This window comes from Asparagus officinalis, chromosome 7 (genome assembly GCF_001876935.1).
Source record: "Asparagus officinalis chromosome 7, Aspof.V1, whole genome shotgun sequence".
In the NCBI taxonomy this organism is placed as follows: domain Eukaryota; kingdom Viridiplantae; phylum Streptophyta; class Magnoliopsida; order Asparagales; family Asparagaceae; genus Asparagus; species Asparagus officinalis.
Window position 1 is genome coordinate 100,065,713 of NC_033800.1, and position 12,297 is coordinate 100,078,009.

General features: G+C 37.3%; 1 long non-coding RNA gene across 1 annotated transcript; it reads right to left on the minus strand.

Moving 5' to 3' along the window:
* On the minus strand, positions 532 to 1,378 carry LOC109849841. Its single transcript, XR_002249246.1, has 2 exons — positions 1,219 to 1,378; positions 532 to 875 (listed from the first exon to the last, which is right to left on the minus strand). It is a non-coding gene; the product is annotated as an uncharacterized LOC109849841 (long non-coding RNA).

Sequence of the window (12,297 nt, forward strand, 5' to 3'; positions counted from 1 at the left end):
CCTCAATCCCGATCCTAGAGATGTTAAATGGGTGGGTATGGGTTTTAAATGGGCGGGCCATAAATGGGCGGGCATGTTTTGCCCATTTACCCATTTATGGCCCATTTAACATTATTTAAATGGGCGGGTTTTTACCCGCCCATTTAATAAACGGGTCGCCCATTTGCCCATTTAACTATAGTAACTATATATGTATAATACTTTTGGAGTGTTTTTTGTAAACTTTTAGGGGTGTTTTTTGTAAACTTTTAGGGGTTTTTTTGTAAACTATTGTGGGCTTTTTGTAAACTTTTTGGGAGCTTTTTACAAACTTATTGGGGCTTTTGATAAAATACTAACAAAGATAGGAACATAAACAAAGATAAACAAAGGCAGACAAGTTCATGATTGAACCATTTACAAGCCTGGATAAAAGTACAGACCTCACACATTTGCAAAATTAACCTCAAATTTCCAAACCAAAAACCAGAAGATCAATAACAACAAAATTGCGAGAATATTTAAATGAATTAAGATAGAAAACACAAGGTATGCAAGGATCTGTATAAGATCAATAACTTGATATAAATGCCATCATAACTATCAGCAACACGATCACGATTAGTAAGGACAATCTACTTAATTACTTGATAAACTAGAAGAGTAGTAAGTTCGTCTATAAACAAAATAGTAACACAACCATAGTCCACTTATTTCCCATCTTTCAAATGTTCAGACATGAACAAGATCATGACAGAAGAAAGAAAAGACCATGAAACAAACATAACACTCAGTTGGACTCAATAGCAACATTAAAAGTACTGCAGCAAGCCTCATATGTGTCTTCATAGCAAGGGTTAGAATCCGAAATCACCATAGAGACCTCAATATTTCTCCTGCATCAATCATCCATAGAATTAGTTAATTTTGTCACAAACGTATGATATTGTCATAATAATGAAACACTAGATAGCAAGATGCGATCTTTGGGAACCAGGGGACTAAAGATCAGCTAAATACACAAAGAACTTATCAGATACGTAATCATATAACAAAATTATGGTTTTACGAGAACAGGAAACATGATAGTAAATACAGGAACCAGAGCCAAGAGACCTGCATGCATTGTTAATATGCTTGAACTTTGAGCAAAAGGCATGTGACACTCAGTTCAAGTAGTTTGAAAATCTAACAGCAAAAGGATTATATGACTTAATACAGCATAAAATAAGGCCGAACCTCGGTTGCCAAGTTCACCATCCAGTGATTCCTCATAAAAGAAGCTGAAAGGCCTTGCAGATAGTAATGATTTAGACAATAGCTCATAGGAAAACCACTCTTTTAAATTCTTCATCTTCAGTTAATCTGAAAAACAAAGCGAAAGTATAGAATTCAATACCCAGCAAATAAACGATAAGCAAAAGATTACTACATACAAGGAAAAACTTTTCAGGAAAAATCTAAAAGCTATTGTCTAAATCATTACTATCTGTAAATTTAGATAGCAAATTATTTGATACTGAAAGGTTATTATGCATTGTACTGTAAATTTAGATAGGATCGATCAATTTCCTGCACTTACATCTGACAGGGTAAGCAACAGTCCATAGGTATTTGTGATCCTATATTCTCTCACTATTTGTTTAACATTATCAAAAAACCAAATGTGAAGAGGAAAGGAAAGCCCATCAGCACAATTCTGAAGAGCATAAGCAGCTATAAAAAGGCGAAAAGGATCACTGCTTCACAATCTGAACTCGATGAATCTGAAAGCCAACAGTTCGATGTTGTTCCTGAAACTCAACCCGATTCCCTCTAAATGCATCCCCCCTTTCACTTTTTTGAACAGCCTTCGATGAGCTAGAAATATTCAGTTCAAGTACTCGTGCTGAGGTTCTGCAGTTATGTTTGTCAACTTGGAGAGCTAGATATATTCAGTTCAGGTTTTGGGCTGAGGTTTTGCAATTTTGTTTGAAAACTTAGGGAGCTAGAAAAATTCAGTTCAAATATTTGTTCTGAGGTTTCGTACTTGTATTAGCAGGCAATAGTGATGACAATTGCTCCAGTAGTTTTGTTTTGGTGCAGGCATATTTTAGTCCACCTAGTCAGTCGGTCTCTCTCTGCGTGTCTGTAAATTATCACTCGTCATTTTCTTCGAAAATGGAATATAGATCAGCAAATAGAAATATCAAAACAAAGAAAGTGAAAAAATGATTATGAGTTTACATCTTGAACAATAAACGTTGGGTTATCTTTCCTAGAGACTAACTTTAAAATAAGGGTCATTCCATGGAAATATCTTTTCAGTGTCAATGAAACCACCTTTTCATGAATGAACTCCATCTATCAGCACAAGCTCAAAAGTACTAATGGTAGTATAAGGATAATAATGAATGAACTCCATCTATAAGCACAAGCTCAAAAGTACTAATGGTAGTATAAGGATAATAATGAATGAACTCCATCTATCAATAACACAAGTTGCCACGATCACAGATTCACAATCAAGTTCACAGCAAACTAACGTATTATTAGCGTGTCTGTAAATTCTGAGACACCTAAGACATGCTTAGACACACACACAACTACGTAAGACAAAGATGTGTACAAAAACTAAGATGCACAACCGAACAAGAAAATATATGAAAGAACCACACGTTTAATCAAATAGAAAATATATCTAAAGAAATTGAGATATCTGAAGGTATGAAAGTAGTAAGCTAACCTAGAGGATAAGACACATACAACACACACACAGCTGAGTTCATACATCAGAATCAAAACAAACAAGATATAAATTTCCAGCTCTAAAGTTACATCACTCTCTAGTAATCAACAGAGTTAAAAGAAAATACTCCTACTAATCAACTACAAACCAAAATTGTGAAATAGTTCATAATAAATAAGCAGCAAATATCTGCAAGACTCCTTCACATTAGTCAAACTATGGAGTAGCTTTTCCTGCTTAAATTGCAAATTGTCAAAATTCGAAAGTGGCAACATCCAAGGGTCCTTTTACTTCAGAATTTCTAACTTTTGGTAGGAAACATAAACTTGTGAGAAATAAATACATATTAGAACAACAATCAATATTTAGCCAACAGCATTAGAAAAGCAAGTTTATGATGTACACTAATTTCATGGAACAAGTAAAATCTTACCTTAATCACTTTCGCCTTCCGATTCAGAAACCTCTAGATTACTGAAATCATGATCTGCTGGTTTATCTGCACAACAATACAAACAATCAACATGTAACATTCTCATGCCACTTATTGAGCCAAATCATGATTATTCATCTGCTGGTTTATTTAACCTCATATACTTCAGTGAATCTCAGAATACTAGTGACGTCAATTTTGGAAATTCTGGGAATACAGAAATAAATAGGAAAATTTGCATTCTTCAAGAATCTCACAATACTAAACAGGAAAATAATCGGGTTGTCTCTACTGTTGGATGCAATCAAACATCAACAGATGCTGTCTATATGCAATTGCTGCTCCTGTTATGGTTATGCACACTCATATGATCATTTCAGGCATTCTGTGCACCTGGTAATGAATGCACATGTTAATATGCATAGTTGTGCAGGGTTGAGCTTTTTACCAAGAACTATAAAAATAGTTTCCTGAGCTTCATAGTGAACTTTTGCTTCTCCCTATTGTTTGTGCTGCTTGGAACCTGATCACCTTGGGACCCAATAATTCAAAGATCTTATACGGCATAAAGCTTAATTATATATTGTTTTCTGATGAAACGAACACAGAAGAATCTGGATTCGGTGAAGACCATGGAAACAGAATTTAGATATGCATATTCAAGATGATTAATTGCCCGGTACACTCTGTAATACTACAAAATGTTTCCTACGGCACTTAAACCCCATAAAACTCCAAATGTAATTTCCCCACAAAAATGAAAAACAATCAATTTTGGTAGTAAACACATAATAAAGTGGAATATAAATTGACTCAACATGAAAATAGATCTATATATGTATTAAGAAATGAAAAACAATCAACATGTAACATTCTCATGCCACTTATTGAGCCAAATCAAGATGATTAATTTGCATATATGAAAAAGAATCTGGATTCAGTGAAGACTATGGAAACAGAATTTAGATATGCATATTCAAGATGATTAATTTGCATTCTTCAAGAATCTCACAATACTAAACAGGAAATAAACAGGCAAAATAAAATAATGCAAGGACTATGATCAGAGATACCAGGGGTGGCGGCGACTTCAGCGGCGACTTGAGGTGGCGGAGGCGGCGACTTCAGGGACGACTTGAGGTGGCGGAGGCGGCGACTTCAGCGGTGACTTGAGGAGGCATCGGAGGCTCTGGGTTCGAGAGGCGATTGATGTGGCGGAGGAGGAGGCGGAGGAGGAGGGATTGGGGTCGGAGGCTCGGGTTCGAGAGGCTGTTGAGGCGGTGGCGGAGGAGGAGGAGGCGGAGGAGGAGGCGGAGGAGATTGGGATCGGGATTGAGGCGGTGTTGTATGTGTCTTATCCTCTAGGTTAGCTTACTACTTTCATACCTTCAGACATCTCAATTTCTTTAGATATATTTTCTATTTGATTAAACGTGTGGTTCTTTCATATATTTTCTTGTTCGGTTGTGCATCTTAGTTTTTGTACACATCTTTGTCTTACGTAGTTGTGTGTGTGTCTAAGCATGTCTTAGGTGTCTCAGAATTTACAGACACGCTAATAATACGTTAGTTTGCTGTGAACTTGATTGTGAATCTGTGATCGTGGCAACTTGTGTTATTGATAGATGGAGTTCATTCATTATTATCCTTATACTACCATTAGTACTTTTGAGCTTGTGCTTATAGATGGAGTTCATTCATTATTATCCTTATACTACCATTAGTACTTTTGAGCTTGTGCTGATAGATGGAGTTCATTCATGAAAAGGTGGTTTCATTGACACTGAAAAGATATTTCCATGGAATGACCCTTATTTTAAAGTTAGTCTCTAGGAAAGATAACCCAACGTTTATTGTTCAAGATGTAAACTCATAATCATTTTTTCACTTTCTTTGTTTTGATATTTCTATTTGCTGATCTATATTCCATTTTCGAAGAAAATGACGAGTGATAATTTACAGACACGCAGAGAGAGACCGACTGACTAGGTGGACTAAAATATGCCTGCACCAAAACAAAACTACTGGAGCAATTGTCATCACTATTGCCTGCTAATACAAGTACGAAACCTCAGAACAAATATTTGAACTGAATTTTTCTAGCTCCCTAAGTTTTCAAACAAAATTGCAAAACCTCAGCCCAAAACCTGAACTGAATATATCTAGCTCTCCAAGTTGACAAACATAACTGCAGAACCTCAGCACGAGTACTTGAACTCCTTAAATCATGAGATTACAAATATTAAGTTCTTTATATATTAATACAGTTCCCATGGTTCATGAACTTTACTTGGTTAATTGTTTAATTTGATAGTTTGACTTAGCAATCTCATTAATAGTTTATATATGAAATGTTCTTATGACTCATGCCGCGTAACACTTAACTAAGTTGATAAACAGGGTCATTCAACTGCTGCTGCAGCAAATGTTCGAAAATTGAACAATTAACCAAGTAAAGTTTCATGATTTTTAGTTGCATTTGGAGCTGAAGTTGCTGTTGTTGCTGATGCAATTCTTGTTGCTGCTGCAGCTGTTGAAGATGATGTTGCTCCTCTAACTGAAGTTTCAAAAATTGCTCCAACTCTGGCATATACTGGTTAACTGACTGTTGATGCTGCAGAGAACCTTGAATTTGTTCAATAAATGGCACAGACGAATTCTGACGAGAAAGCAAGCGCTGCTGCTGCTGCTGAAGTTGCTGATGCTGCTGCTGCTGAAGTTGCTGAAGCTGCTGCTGCCGAAGCAGTTGTTGTTGCTGCTGCTGCTTCTGAAGCTGTTGTAATAACAGGTGCTCTTCCAAACTAATGCGACCAGCTTCTTTCTCAATCAGTGCTGCTGCTTCTGAAACAGGCAGAACGTACCCCTAGTTTCCAAGCTCTGGAAAAAATATATTGTTGTTTTTTATGTAGATCTTGAAAAAACTGCATGGTAATGTTTAGAGACATGGTTTAAAGCACAGTTATGTGTAAATATGATATTTTAATCATGTTTAGAGACATGGCTTTTGTTCTTGTAGTAGCTTTCTGCTATTTGCTTGCGTAAAATCCCTCTCTTTTCAGGCAGCAGTTCAAATGTTTTCTCAGGGAAATTTCTGCTCTGTCGGGCTAAGATTTACTTTCTCGTATTTGGGGGCTAAGATTTACTTTCTCGTAAAATCCACTGAGTGTTATGTTTGTTTCATGGTCTTTTCTTTCTTCTGTCATGATCCTGTTCATGTCTGAACATTTGAAAGATGGGAAATAAGTGGACTATGGTTGTGTTACTATTTTGTTTATAGACGAACTTACTACTCTTCTAGTTTATCAAGTAATTAAGTAGATTGTCCTTACTAATCGTGATCGTGTTGCTGATAGTTATGATGGCATTTATATCAAGTTATTGATCTTATACAGATCCTTGCATACCTTGTGTTTTCTATCTTAATTCATTTAAATATTCTCGCAATTTTGTTGTTATTGATCTTCTGGTTTTTGGTTTGGAAATTTGAGGTTAATTTTGCAAATGTGTGAGGTCTGTACTTTTATCCAGGCTTGTAAATGGTTCAATCATGAACTTGTCTGCCTTTGTTTATCTTTGTTTATGTTCCTATCTTTGTTAGTATTTTATCAAAAGCCCCAATAAGTTTGTAAAAAGCTCCCAAAAAGTTTACAAAAAGCCCACAATAGTTTACAAAAAAACCCCTAAAAGTTTACAAAAAACACCCCTAAAAGTTTACAAAAAACACTCCAAAAGTATTATACATATATAGTTACTATAGTTAAATGGGCAAATGGGCGACCCGTTTATTAAATGGGCGGGTAAAAACCCGCCCATTTAAATAATGTTAAATGGGCCATAAATGGGTAAATGGGCAAAACATGCCCGCTCATTTATGGCCCGCCCATTTAAAACCCATACCCACCCATTTAACATCTCTAGAACAAAAGTAATCAAAATCACCCGAACTAACAGTTTGCTCATTCCAACTGCCAAGTAGCTTTTCTATCAAAGTTATTTATATTTTTTCATTATACGTTTATATATCAGATAGCTTATCTTTTAAGTACTTGTTCTTTGTATTCCACAATACACACCCAGGGTTTTTCTTCATAAGTCAATTCTGATTTCAGCTCTGATGCAGACAATTCAATGACCTTGTTTGGTCTCAATGATGTTTTGCTCTTTGTTTAATTTTCTCGACAAAATTATGCCATATAATCTCACTATCACGTTAGTATATGACGTTGTTACTTTTTCCAATGAGATTTTCTGAATGATAATCAAGAATGTAGTGACTTTATAAATCGTCTGACTATGAGCAATATAACATCATTCCCTTGCAAAGACCTTGCAAGGTTTGTGAAAAAATTCATAGTGATACTTTCTCACTTATGATCAAATGGCATATCCAAACCTGAAATCAATCAAGATATTCCCTAATTGTTCTATCTTCACTTGCGGCCATGTTAAACACTTAATAATTTTTTTTTTCCACTGCTATATTTGTTACAATTCTTTATACATCTTCCTCCTTCTAGGATGTAGGATATGCACCTTTAGAATCTTCTTCTTTAATTTCTGTACACAATATACAAAACGTCTAGATCTAGACCTCAAGGATCCGTCTTGGTATTACACCGTTCTCTAATGACTTCCTCTCTTTACCACTTCTCTAAGTTTCACCAATTGAGAGTTATTACAATACTTTGCTTACATCTTCAAGATAAAGACTGTACTAAATATTTCTTGGTCCCAAATTTAACTCTTATTGAGTTAATGTATACTTAAAGATCTTGTGGTTCATACAATCACATATTGTACTCAATATAGTTAATGTCTTAACATTTTAAGAGCAATATTATTGTCACCAATTCCAAATAATTAGCACACATCATTACTATAATGATACATCCTATATTTCTAGAAAGCGAGGAAGTATCAGGCCAACTGCTAATTGACATTTTCTCACATATATTTCTATCAACAAACTTCCCTAGCAGGAGAGACGGGTCAAAAGTAAAGGAATGTAAGAATCCATCTACAAATTTTTATAGTAGCCCATCACACCAAAGGCTCTAGATTTTCACAAATTAGTCTGGCTAATTCAAATAACCATGCATATACCTTTTAGAACATTACCCAGGGCTACGCTAAACCCCTAAAACAGCAAAAACACAGTATAGAAAAAAATACACAAAGATATACGAGGTTAAGCAAACTTGCCTACGTTCTCGGGAGCCACACAATTAATTTCTTATTAATCAATAAAAAAATACAATACAAGAGCAGATCTCAAACTTAAGATCTCTCAATAAATACTAATTATCACTGTAGCAGCAGTGATAATCCCTCTCCTTAAATCCCCTCTTTTAACTTCCCCCTCACAATCAACAATTCCCTTCTTCATCAAATCCCCCTCCCCTCAAATCTTTGAGAGAACGCTCGAGAAAAGAAGAGAGCAGAGAGAGATCACGTGAGAAGAGAGAGTCGGCGCCGAAAAGAGAATGGGAAGAAGCAATGGGGATAGGGCACAGGGTTTCCCTTTTATAGGGAAACCCTAGTTGAGCTGTCGATGGCTGTCGACAGCCTGTGAGGAGCTCGCCTGCGCGGAGCCGCCTCGTCTGCGGATTTTCTCGAGCTCGCTTGCAACTCGACGATGACCTCGCCTGATCTCGAGGTCGATCGCCTCGTCATCGAGCTCACCTGCAAGGGGTCGCTTGTAAAACCCCAAAAATTTGAATACTTTATGATAAATAATAATAAATATGTTATACATTTATAAATAATATATTATGATGTTTGAGTATGCTAGGAACTAATTTGAGATCAATTCAATGTATATATGTATATATGTGAGTACAAATACACAAATCATGCATAAAGGCCAAGAGTGAGAATCTGGGAATTTTGACCAGTTGAGAGTTTCTATGTTTTTCTCACTGATTCATTAAGAATCTGGAAAAGTGTATAATACCAAAGTTATAGGTCTCTTCAAGAGATTTCCAACAAATCTTAGATCACCTTATTCCAAGATCGTATGAGAAAGTTATAGCCAAAATACCGAAGAGAATGTTCCTAGTCAGACTGAATTTCCAGTTTCGGGTTTCGGGTTTCGGGTTTCGGGTTTGCTGCTATATATATACATGTTATATCACGAAAATCACCTCTTTTCTTCTGTTTTACAAACCCTAGCAGCCCCCCCTCTTCTCTCCCAAACCCTAGATCCGTTCTTGGAGGATTTTGGAGGAGTCGACGCGAGATCCATCGGTGTTCAGCGAAGGAGGATCATTCTCACTTGTTTTTGGGAGTTCAACTACACCCCTCAGGCGAGTAACTTCTCGCCCAACTCCACCCCTTTTGTTTTCATGCAAAGTTTGAGTTTTTATTGAATTTATTAGGCCAAAAATCGTATTTTCTTGTAGAAATAGTATATCTATATGGTACATGTTATGAGAATCATGTTTTCAACTTTAAAAGCTCACCAAAGGACTTTTATCAATAAGATCTAGATCTGAAATTGTCTAAACAAGAGTTAAATCATTTTTTTACAGTTATTAAAACGTTTTTGGTTTGTTTCTCATGGATTTAGAATATTAAAAATGTAGATTTCAAGCTTTGAATTAGTTGTTTATCTTTAGTATGATTTTTGAATCGTTAAAACTCTTGTTATCGTAGAATATCAAATCATGTTTCAGGTTTCGAGCTATCAGAAACCCAGAATTGGGTTTCTGTCCGCTTGCGGTCGACCGGAGCGGTCGACCACCGGTCTCGCTTTAGGGCTGCGGTCGACCGCGACGCTCTGTCGGTCGACCGCGACGCTCTGTCGGTCGACCGCGAAGCCGCAGCGGTCGACCGCCAGCCGCGTATCAGAGAGCGGTCGACCGGTGCGATCGACCGCTGCTCTGTCTGTTGTGTAACCCTTGTTTTGTGTATTCTGGGGTATTTCACTCATGTGCGAGAGTTCGCCTGGATTATCTGACATTGGTTTTAGTCTTATTATGTATCCATGCATGACAGATGACCTGAGGGTATAAATTGGGGACTTACACATTGATTTGAGTGTGGATTGATATAAGTAGGCTTTTCTGTATTTCTCAGTCCTCGTGTTGGACAAGCATTACCTTTTAGTCCTCGTGTTGGACACCCTTCCCACTTAGTCCTCGTGTTGGACATGCATTGCTATTTAATCCTCGTGTTGGATATGCATTACCATCCGGTCCATGCGTTGGACAACGGTCACATCCGGTCCATGCGTTGGATAACGGTCACATCCGGTCCATGCGTTGGACCATGGTCACATCCGGTCCATGCGTTGGACAACGGTTATTTTTAGTTCATGAGTTGGACGTTTACTTCATGCAGTCTATAGGTTGGACGTTTAATTTATATAGTCTATGTTTTGGACACTTAATCGTTTTCTGACATGTCACTCATGTGAGTTTGACATGACACTTATGTAGATTTTGACATGATATTCATGTAAGTAATAACATGATACTCATGTGGGCTATGTCACAACACTGTTTTCATGCTCTGGTGTTTGTCGTATTTCTTTTATTATTATTACTGCACTAGAACCTTGGGTTTGGTATTTAGGAGTTTACAATTTGAGATGTAAGGTATATACATGAGGGTTTCCTTGTTTGGATTATTTCGCTCGACGTACCTATGCTCGTGTTGTAAATTTCTAAATACTAAAACCCTCTTTAGTAAGATCAATGATTTTTGATCTCTTATATATTAACTGTATTTTTCTTATACAACGAGCCCTGTTCCCTTGGGGTTGGTTGTGATGTTACTCGCTAGCGCTTTGACGCTCGTTGTCCCTCCCCCTTTCAGGTAACGAGCCAGGAGCCCGGAGAGTCGTAGACTGATGGCGATGCATTTTAGCTTCAGCCGTCTCTTTAGTTATATTTTCTTTTGGAGTTCCACAGTAGATTTTTATTTAGACATTTGAGAGTCTTGTTCTAGAAGTTGTAAAGGCTGTGTGCCTTATTTTCTTTTCGTCAGATATTTGTATTTGAAACTTATTGAGTATTCCAGTTTATCTACTCATATCTTGGCTATGTATTTCTGTATGTGGGATGATGAGATATTTATGTGACTGTTATCATTCCATTAGTATATCTTGTATTATCTTTTACCTATTTTGCACCTACACCAGTTGTTGACTCTACTAGATAGATGTTAATTAAAATGGTGAAACATGTTATTGCACGGCGTGGTGCATGGCAGGTTTGACATTCTTGGTTTGACCTTGGACTGCAGCCTTGCGTGAACCCAGGGGCGTCACATCGCTTTTAGATCACCGTCGACCTCGCCGACTGGAGCGTGCCCTCGCCTAAATCGTGGTTTGGTCTTCACACCTAAATTCAACAATCTTCCACTTGGAGACCGAACCGCCGTCAGCAGGATATCTCAACAAGCACTTACTCCTGTGTGGATCCACCCTCATCACTTATGCATGAAGGCCAACTGAAGTTACGCACAACTCTAGTTTCTGAATGGTCACCGTCTTTGTTAATATATCTGCTAGAGTCGTACTTCCTGGAATCTTCACCAGTTTTAACACGTCATCTTCCAACAGGGATCTGATGAAGTGGTACCGAAGCCTAATCTACTTCGTTCTAGAATGAAATGCGAAATTCTTAGCCAAATAAATCATACTCTGACTATCACTGTGTAAAGCATTTTTCTCCTGTTTGAATCTCAGCTCAGTTAACAAACCCTGAAGCTATATCATCTCTTTACTAGCTTCAGTCAATGCTATATACTCAGCTTGTGAAGTGGATAAAGTGACAATCTTCTGTATCTGTGACATCCAACTAACAGTTGTAGTTCCAACATTGAATACTTAGCTGGTGGTGTTTCTTCGGTGATCGACTTCACCTCCAAAGTCTGCATCTACATACCCTTGCACTTCCACCTCTCCATTACCAAAGTACAAACACTTCTGTGTAGTGCCTCATAGATATCTCAGAATCCACTTGACCATTTCCCAATGAGCTTTTCCTAGATTCGACATAAACCGGATGACCACTCCCACTGCATGCCCAATGTCTGGTCTTGTACAGACCATTGCGTATATCAAGCTTCCAATGGCTGAGACGTAAGAAACCTTAGTCATACTCTCTTTCTCTTCTTCTGACTAAGGAGATTGATCCTTTGATAGGCGAAA